Below are 9,924 nucleotides of genomic sequence, written 5' to 3'. Positions count from 1 at the left end.
AGTACTTAGCATCACCCTCTGCCCTGCACCTTTCCACAGCCTCCCGGACGTTCAGGACAGCACTAAATGTGCTACGGCCGGGAACTGCGCAGTGCTGAGAAGTGGAAAGTACCCTGTCTGCGACTGCAGACAGACGTGTAAAAAGAATCTTCGCCAGTATCTTTCTATCTGTGTTGAGAAGGATGATGGGACGCCAATTCTCAACAACAGACGGGTCTTTTCCCTTTGACAAGAGAATCAGAGCCAACCTTCTCATGGATGGAGGGAGCAGGCCCTCAGCCAAACAGGTGTTGAACACCTCCATCAATAGAGGAGCCAAAAGGCTCTTAAAAGTTTTATAGAACTCCGCCGTGAGCCCATCAGGCCCCGGCGACTTTTTCAGAGACAAAGAGTCTATGGCCTGCATGACCTCGGCCTCTGAAATCTCATCTGTCAAAGAGGTAGGGAGGTCGGGCCCCACCTCAAGTGGAGTCTCCTCAAGGAACTTCCTGGCTTTCTCCAGGTTCAAAGGCTGTTTTTTCAGGATGCCTGAAAAATGGTCTCTGACGACTCCCAGGATTCCCGGTCTGGACCTGACCAAGGATCCTGAAGAGTCCTTCAGGCCGTGCACGACCTTCGAACTCACCGCGTCACCACAGCTCTTGTAAGGGTCCGGGGAAGTAAACTTCCCGTAGTCCCTCTCAAGAACTAGGGAGGCGAGACGGTCGTACTGGCACTCCTTCATAAGAGCCTTGACACTGGATATCTGATCCTGAGTGCCACCATCAGAAATCAGGCGGTCTAGCTGCCTGCATAACTTCAGATCTCTTCTTCACCACTTCCCACCATTCCTGGCGGGAGCAGCCGCTCTCAAGGAGCGTGATTTGATCCAGGAGAAAGGCCTCATAGGCTTCCCTGACTCCAGGGTCCTCGAGCAGCGACCCGTTCAGGCGCCACAACCCTTTCCCCTTCTGAGGGGTCTCAGCGACATTCAAGGCCACGGAGACCATACAGTGATCGGAGAACTCCACCGCCTGCAGCACAGGAGCTGTGAAGACAGAGTCCCCCTTCAAAAAAAACCTGTCTAACCTACTCTTGCATCTACCTCGGGAGTAAGTGTAACCAGTGTGGCTGGGGAGGTGACGAACGTGCACATCCACCAGTCCGGCTTCCCTTACTACACTGTTGAGAAAAATACTATCATACCCCAGCGGGGTGGAGGCACCTGCCCGGTCCTTGGGCCTAGTGACCATGTTGAAGTCACCTCCAAACACCACCTGCTGGGACGTAAAAAGGTACGGCTTAACTGCTGTAAGAAGGCTCTTCCTTTCCCTCTTGGACTGAGGGCCGTAGAAATTAATAAAACGGAGGAATTGCCCCCTCACAACAGCGTCTACGACCAAACATCTACCTGTTACCACTTCAATAACCCGCCGGCAAGCCACCGGACCAGTCTTAAAAATACTGCAACTCCACTGCAGGGCTCGGCCGCAAGAGACCAGAGGGAAGGCCCACATCTCCATTCCCTCTTTGCCAAATGCATCTCCGCCACAGATGTCAGCCAGGTCTCTGGCAAAAACAAAATGTCAACTTCAACTCGGCTGAGAAAATCAAAGGCCGCAAAACGAGCCGCCACAGAACGCACACTTGCAACATTAATGGTCGCAAGGCGTATTGGAGAGGGTACTGCCATTAGGGTGATTGGGTGGTTTCACTCTCCTCTGTACATATTGACATACCATACCTAGAGATCATCCTCGGAATCTGAGAACCAGATACCTGCATACTTGTTGGACAACCTTAGTGGGGCGAGGGTAGCCCCGTCCCTGCTGGGACCAGGCACCGGACCACCACAGGTTTATGTTTTTTCTTCTTTTTCTTTCCTTTTAGTACCACCCACTGGGCCTTCTCAACCACCGAGTCGGAGCTAGCTTCGGAGGGACCCTCACTGGACACCTCTTTCGGGCGTTTTTGGGACTTGAGGGTAACCTCCATTTCCTCTTGGTCCACTTCCTCAACAGGGGTATTAGGGGGAGGAGCAACAGTGGCTTGGGAAGGAAGGGGGGTGGGATGGGAAGAAGGGGGGGGGAGGGAATTGGGAGGGGGAAGGGGGGAAATGGGAGGGGGGGCTTGAAGAGCAGGGACAGAGGAAATTTCCCCCTCAGAGGGGCCAGGACCCTTCCTAACAGGATTCTTCGGGATTGTACTTCTGACCTCGGAATTTATCTGACTAGGGTCCGGAGCGGCCACACTGGCCCTTGGCTGTCTCCTCTCTGGCTTCTGCCTCTGAGGCTTAGGGGCTGACTGGTCACCAGGCCCAGGGGCCCCCGCACCCTCCTCCCTCCCAGAACCTGCCTCAGATGCCTCTGACCTCTCTTCACGGCCATCATCCCTGAAGGCCTGAGGACACCTGCTGAAGGGGTGCCCCAATTCGCCACAAAGATTACAGCGAATCCCCTTGGTACACCCCTCAGCAAGGTGCCCCCTCTCACCGCACTTTGTGCAGCGGGTGACCGTGCATTCGGCGCTCAAGTGAGTCGGGGAGCCACACTTGAAGCACCTTCTAGGTTGTCCCGGATAAAAGATAAGTATCCGATCCCAACCTATAAAGGCACTGCCGGGGATGTGCATTACACTATTGCCCTGACGCTTAAGTTTAATCTTAACAGACCATGCCCCGGTCCAGATGCCTTTCTCATCTAAATTTTTCCTTGGCGGCCCTTGGAGTTGCCCATGGCAAACTAGCCAGAAGGCTATGTCCTCAGGCGGAAGAGATTCATTACGAACCAGTACTGTGATGTTTTTAATCTCTTCCTGGCGTGATAGGGGCAATAGTCGAAACCTGCACCATGGGTCGACCCTTTTAACTAATTCGAAATTAAGAATGAACATTTCCATTGTTACGATGGAGACAAAACTGAAGTCATACTCTGCCGTAATACACCCTAGTGGCTTGTCAAAGAGGTCCGCCACCCGGATACCTACGGAGAGGACTAGGTCAATGACCACTCCCCTGGTTGGGCACTGCCCTTCTCCAATATACCGCAGCTGCACCACGTTGCGCCTTCTGCGTTCAGAGCCTCCTATTCCACGGGACCATGAGCCCTCGCCTGTTGCTGAGCAGGTGAGACCCTAAAATTACGAGCCCCGAACCTGCTGTACACATGGTCCAGCGGGACACTTGTGCCTGCAACCTGGGCAAAGGATCTCCCTTGCTTGAGGGCACTGACCAGGTTTTCCTCCTGGGATGCCGATAGCACCTTCTCAGGAGGGGGTGGCATGCCATCCAGCCCAGACTCCGGAGGGAGACCTCCCAGCATGACTTGGGGCGCATCACGGAGTACCGGCCCGCCACCACCATGACCTGCCACCTGACCCCCCTGTGGCTGCACTGATGATCCCGAGACCACCCCACTAGCCGATCCCCCAACTTCTGTGCAGGCACTTAGTGAACTGACAGGCATCTCTACGGGGCTGGATGACTGAGAGCCCTCCAAGTTTTTAATAAAGACCATTGCAGGATCGTTGTCATCAAGAACCCCCATCGCACAATCACCCCAGGCAGGGGCCTGTGCCAAGGGAATGTCACTTGCATTACTTGCCATAAGACTGTCATTAGTTGCACTTACAGGGTCTGCTGGCCGAGCTTGGGTAGGAATCACCATCGCGGGTGTCACGGGAACCATTTCCGGCTCGCGCCGCGTCACTTCCGGTTCACCCCGCGGCACTTCCGGTTCACGTCGCGCCACTTCCGGTGCTGGCGTCGTGTGGGCGGTCGCGGAAACCCCTCCTCCCCTCGCTGGGGAGTTATCCCCATTGGCTGACCGTGGAGAAGGGGCAGGATCTCCCTGCTCTGGCACCTTGCCCATGGCGTCCATCGCAATGCGGTCAATGGCGGCCGCCATGCATTCGTTTATGCTGTCCATCTCTTCTTCTTCCCTAGGGGCAACTGGCGATCCTACACCCTCACCCAGTGACACCACGGCGGCAGCTGCCTCAACACCCGCCGGCTGCTCCAGCTGTGGGTTCTGAACCGGGGTCACGGGGACAGGAGCCTTACCGCTCCCAGGGACAGGGCTGATTACAGCAGCTTTCTTTCCGCCAACCACGGGATCCACCTGGAGCCTGGGGAGTAGCACTACAGGGTTCATGTCCTTTGCAGTCCCACGGGTATTTCCCGTATCACAGGGTCTTGACTCTCCGCCACAACTTGCTATTCCCCCTATTGCCTTTTCAGGCTGGGCGCCAGCAGATGCGGAGGTGCCCTCAACGGCATTAACTTTTACACTTTCCTCTGTTGGAGAGGCTACACTTTCCCCGGCGACTGGTAACGGCTGCTGCTGTTGCTTCTGCTGTTTTTTGCTGCGCCTTGCCGCCTGCTTCCCATCTTCACTCGCTTTTACCAGATCCCTCTTAATATTATAAAGGAAGGCATGCTCACCATTGTTCCTTCAGGGTGTCCGGTCACGTCTGTTCCTCAGCTCGGTCAGAACCGCTGACTTCATACAAAATGACTGCAGGCCCTTTTGTATTTGGGCCTTCACCCGGTTTCTCCTCTTCAGACATTTAGGCTCGTCTTCCCCTGGTTGGGCCAAGGTCCAATTGGACAATAGGAACTGGGTTCCTAGGAACCGCCTTTCATCCCCGGACAGGTCCACCAACCAGAGTTTTTCCTGGTCTTTTGGCCCCTCAGGCCGAGAAGCTGGTCCTCCAGGCCCAGGAGCAGGCCCCTGGCCTGGGCTGGCTGAGGCCATAGCCTCCCTCCTCCTCCACCGATCTGGTTCTTTTTCGGGAGCTCTTAGCAGCACGACCTTCTCCTCTGAAAACTGGAGCTGGAAGTTTTTTATTTGGTAGACGACTTCATACATAACAGAGAATATACAGACAATGCCGTATCTTGGCCACAAACATGGACCACATTACATTAAACAAACAAACTGACAATACTATACTTACATCAACATCACATCTTGGATAGAACCTTCAGGCCTTACAGCCCTATTGGAAAAAAAGTTAGTTCAAAATCTAGGGGGTGATTAAAGGGAAAGAAACCCATCACCCAGAGGCCAGAATGAGCACTTCAAGGCGGCTGGAAATGAAAGCCTCTCCAAAAATGGGCACACATATCAGGGCCCACTCTGTCCCTCTCCAGATCACGCACCTTCACCACTTCACGAAAGATGTCACCCACCACCTCATAGACAGGGAGGACTTTGTCCCTAGTGGACAGGAGACACCGGGCGTGCCACGTGTAATAGAGGATTGTTAAACTTACTATGTAAAGTGAAGTTAAATTAACACCCCTCACCGTTCTGAACGCCCCTTACAACAACTCAGAGTAGGTCAAGGAAGAGAAGCGAGGGTAACCTACAGCTCCCTCTACTCCTCTTTGGACATCTTTGTTGAAGTAACACTGGACTAAAAAATGGTCCATAGTCTCCAGTGCTCCTCCACACTCCGGCCGTGGACAGGCTCTGTCCGTGATGTTCCTGTATTTGAGGTTGTCATGGACATACAGTCGTCCGTGAAAAGCTCTCCAGGCGAGGTCCCAAAACTTATTAGGCACTCGCTTGGAATTCAGAAGGGCTAGCCCATCTGTGAGGACCCTCTCCGGGCAGTCTCTTAAAGTCAATGGCTTCAAAATGTCTGTGTCCATGATCCTTTGGTACAGCTCACGTCGACCAGTGGATCCGACTTCCAGAGCAGATATCCGCCATTTCCTCAGTACTTTCAGTGCCTGTGGAACGTAGGAAGGAAGGTACTGGTGCGACCTCCTTAGGTCACCCACCCTTCCACCCTCCTCCCATTGATTCAGGAACAGTATGAACCAGTCCTTACACGAACTTTCCCACAAAGAAGGGTCTCCCACAAAGAGGGACTGGATGTTGTATTTAACAAAAATAGTGGTGAAGAACACCACTGGCTGGATCATGTCCAGACCACCTACCCTTCTTTGTCGGCAAGTGACATCCCTCCGAATTAGGTTCAGCCTGTTCCCCCACAGCATTAGGAAAAACAGACCGTTGACCTTTGCATGGAGAGAAGCTGGCAAAAGGCACACGTAGCTGACATACAAAAATTGCGGTATCAGGTAGGTCTTGATTAAGCTGACCCTTTCTCTCAATGACAATTTCCAGCCTTTCCAAGCTGAAACCATCTGGGTGGCACCCGCCAGTCTGCGTTCCCAATTTCGAGTGGGGTAATCCCCCTGGCCAAAATGGATGCCTAGGACTCGAATTTCAGCTTGGGGAGTAGGGAATACGTCCGGAAGGGGGAACTCCGCCCCTTCCTTCCCCATCCAAAAAGCTTCACTCTTGCCCCAGTTCACCAGTGAACCAGACGCCTCTGAGTAGTCATCGATCTGGGTCTCCACAAACTGCGCCTCCTCCCGAACGGAGACCACTACAGAGACATCGTCTGCATAGGCCACCACCCTCACCGCCGGCCCAGTGTTCTCACAAGGACCCAAAGAGACCCCCCTCAAATGGCCACAGCTTAGCCTCCTTACGAAGGGGTCCACTGCAAACACATATAGAAGGGGACTCAGAGGGCACCCCTGCCTGACACCGGAGCCGACAGGGAAGAGGCGACCCACCCAGCCGTTCACAAGGGAGAAGCTTGCTGCCCCTCTATACAATACTTCTAGCCATTGAACAAATAACCCCGGCAGACCGTATTTCCTCAGAAGGCGCCAGAGATACTTGTGGTCAACCCGATCAAAAGCCTTGGCTTGATCCAATGCCAGCAGATACCGACCCAAGCCCTGTGCCCTGCACCTCTCCACGGCCTCCCGGACGCAAAGAACAGCACTAAACTTGCTTCGGCCAGGAACGGTGCAGTGCTGAGCCAGGGACAGCAACCCGTCGGCCTTTGCTAACAGACGCGAAAAAAGCACTTTTGCCAGTAATCTTCCTGTCTGTGTTGAGAAGGGCGATGGGACGCCAATTCTCAATCGCAGTCTGGTCCTTACCTTTGGACAGCAGTATTAGTGTGGACTTCCTCATTGAGGATGGTAGCAGGCCTTGAGCCAATGAGTCGTTAAACACCATCGTCAAGTGAGGGGCCAGTTGACCCTTGAAGGTTTTGTAGAATTCAGACGTCAGGCCATCAGGACCTGGCGACTTTTTTAGTGACAAGGAGTCAATAGCCTGTGTCACTTCTTCCACAGTAATACTGGCCGTCAAAGAGCCCAGGGTGTCTGACCTCACAGGGAGTGGGGTCTCGTCAAGGTAGTTATTCATTACCTGTTCGTCCAGAACCTTGGGTTTCAGCAGCTCAGAAAAGTGCTCTTCTACGACACCGAGGATACCCGTCTTGGACCTCGTCAGGGACCCAGAGGCGTCACGAAGGCTGTGTACGACCTTCAAACCCGCTGATTCCCCACAACTCTTGTAGGGATCCGGGGAGCAGAACTTCCCGTAATCCCTCTCAAGAATGAGGGAAGCATGGCGGTCGTACTGGAGCTCCCTCAACCGAAGCTTCAGGTCGGACACCTGTTCCTGAGAGCCACCAGAAGAGACCAGGCAGTCAAACTGCCTACTCAGCTTCTGATAGGCCCTGTACTTAGAGATTGCCTGGCGCTTTGAGACATTCCGGAAAAAGCCTTCCGACCTCTTCTTCACTGCATCCCACCATTCCAGGCGAGAGCAGCCGCTCTCAAGGAGCGAAGCTTGTTCCCGATAGAATGCCTCAAAGTCCTCCCTAAATCCAGGGTCCTCAAGGAGCGTCACATTTAGACGCCAAATACCCCGACCTTTCTGAGGGGTCTCTGCAACATTCAAAACAACAGACAGAATAAGGTGATCGGAGAACTCCACCGCCTGCAGCTCAGGAGCCGCAGTGACAGAGTCCCCCTTAAAAAAAACCTATCTATTCTAGACCTGCAACTGCCTCTTGAATAGGTGAAGCCCGTGTGGTTGGGGAAGTGGCGAACGTGCACATCCACCAACCCAGCATCTCTAGCTATGCTATTTAAAAAGATACTGTCATATCCCAGAGGGTTTGCGGTGCCTGCCCTGTCTTTGGGCCTAGTGATGGTGTTAAAATCACCACCGAAAATCACCTGTTGGGATGAAAAAAGATAGGGCTTGATCATCGTAAGGAGGTTCTTCCTCTCCCTTTTGGAATGGGGTCCAAAGAGGTTAATTTAACCTCAGGAATTGCCCCCTCACGACGACGTCAACCACTAAGCACCTTCCAATCTCTACTTCAATGACTCCTCGACAAGCCACCGGACCAGTTCTGAAAAGCACTGCCACTCCACTACAGGGCTCAGCCGCAAGAGACCAGAGGGAGGCCCCACACCGCCACTCCCTCTTTGCCAGAAGCATCTCCGCACTAGATGTCAACCGGGTCTCCTGCAAAAATAAAATGTCAGCATCAATCTGGCTGAGAAAAGAAAAGGCCATGTAACGAGCCCTGGTAGATTTGATACTTGCAACGTTAATGGTTGCAAGCCGAATTGGAGGGGGTACTGCCATTCTTAATCGTTGAAGCAGATCGTTCTATCTTTACACACAAATACATTAACATATCCCATCACCCTCCCCAGTATCCATCTCCACATTGGGTACACCATCTGGAGCGTTGGCTCCAGTGGGTTCCAACACAGAAAATTTATTGCTGGTGGGGATTGAGGCCGTACTAACTGGGGTATTTATGGGTCTTGCTGACTTTTGTTTTTGGGGGAGTGGGACTAGGGCCAGGGGTCAAGTTGGGCCTAGAGGCCCCACTTTTGCCCTTCCCTTCCACTACTGTCCACCCTTTTACTTTACTCTTTTCTTCTGGACGTATTGAGCCCACCTTTTTTTGTTGGGGCCCTTGATTTTGCTTTTTCCTACCCCTTTTCCCTTTTTTAGAAACAGGAACATCTGAGGAATCAGAGTCTGGCCCTTCACTCAGATCCATTTCCTCATGTAGTACAGGGACAGGGGGGTTGGACCAGGTGGGAATGGGCTGCGAACTCTCGAGTGGGTGCAGAACTACTTTGAGTTCATGCACTACTTGAGGTGCAGCTTGACCCTTAGGACCCTTGGGACCTTTGGGACCTTTTGGGCCTTTAGGACCCTTGGGTCCGGGGAACCGGGGTTTGGGGTGCCACAGTTCTTGGCGCCACAATTTTTGGGGGTACCCTAGGGGCAGGCCGACTTTCCCCAGGACCACCTGGGTCTGACTCAACCGACTCTAAAGGGGGGTTCCTAGCCCGTCTTTTGGCCAGTCTTCCTAACTTGGTGGGGGAGGGGGGGGTAGTTTTGGACCCTTTGGCCCCTTGCGGCGGCCCGCGACTCGTAGATGGACCTGGCTGGCAGGAGCCAATCACAAAGATCGGCTGTTGAGCAGCCTGGCCTCCAGGTGGCTGAGCCGGGGTCTTTGGTTTTGGGGGTACTGGGCCTGCTGGCCCGGTTGAACCTGCAGGGGGGGGTCCCCATATCCAGGGCTTGGAAGGCCATTGGGCAGCGGCTGAATGGATGACCCATAATGCCACACAGATTGCACTGTATATGGGTGCATCCATCAGCCGTGTGCCCCACTTGGTTACATTTTGAACACCTTACTTCAGTACAGTTTGCGCTGAAGTGTAGGGGGCTACTACATTTGTAGCATAACTTGGGTTGCCCCAAGTAAAATGCTAATAGACTGTCACGGCCAATGAACCCTGAAGCTGGGATGTGGGTGACAGATGACCCCGTCCGCTTCAGCTTGACCTGGACAGACCAGCTCCCTGTCCAAATGCCTTTGGCATCCCGTTCTTTCTGGGGGGGGGCCATGACCTGCCCATACCGTCCCAGCCAGGTTGCTATGTCCTCCGCTGGGACCGATTCGTTGCGCACCAAGACTGTCACCCTCTTAACCTCGTCTTGCCTTGACAGGGGGTGGATCCTAAAGGGTTTCCAAGCTGGGCGCTCTTTAACCACTTCAAGCCTGGACAAGAAGCTCTCCATTAAT

This window comes from Rana temporaria, chromosome 12, assembly GCF_905171775.1.
Source record: "Rana temporaria chromosome 12, aRanTem1.1, whole genome shotgun sequence".
NCBI lineage: Eukaryota > Metazoa > Chordata > Amphibia > Anura > Ranidae > Rana > Rana temporaria.
The sequence above is the reverse complement of the archived record's forward strand: the minus strand, read 5'-3'. Positions refer to the sequence as shown.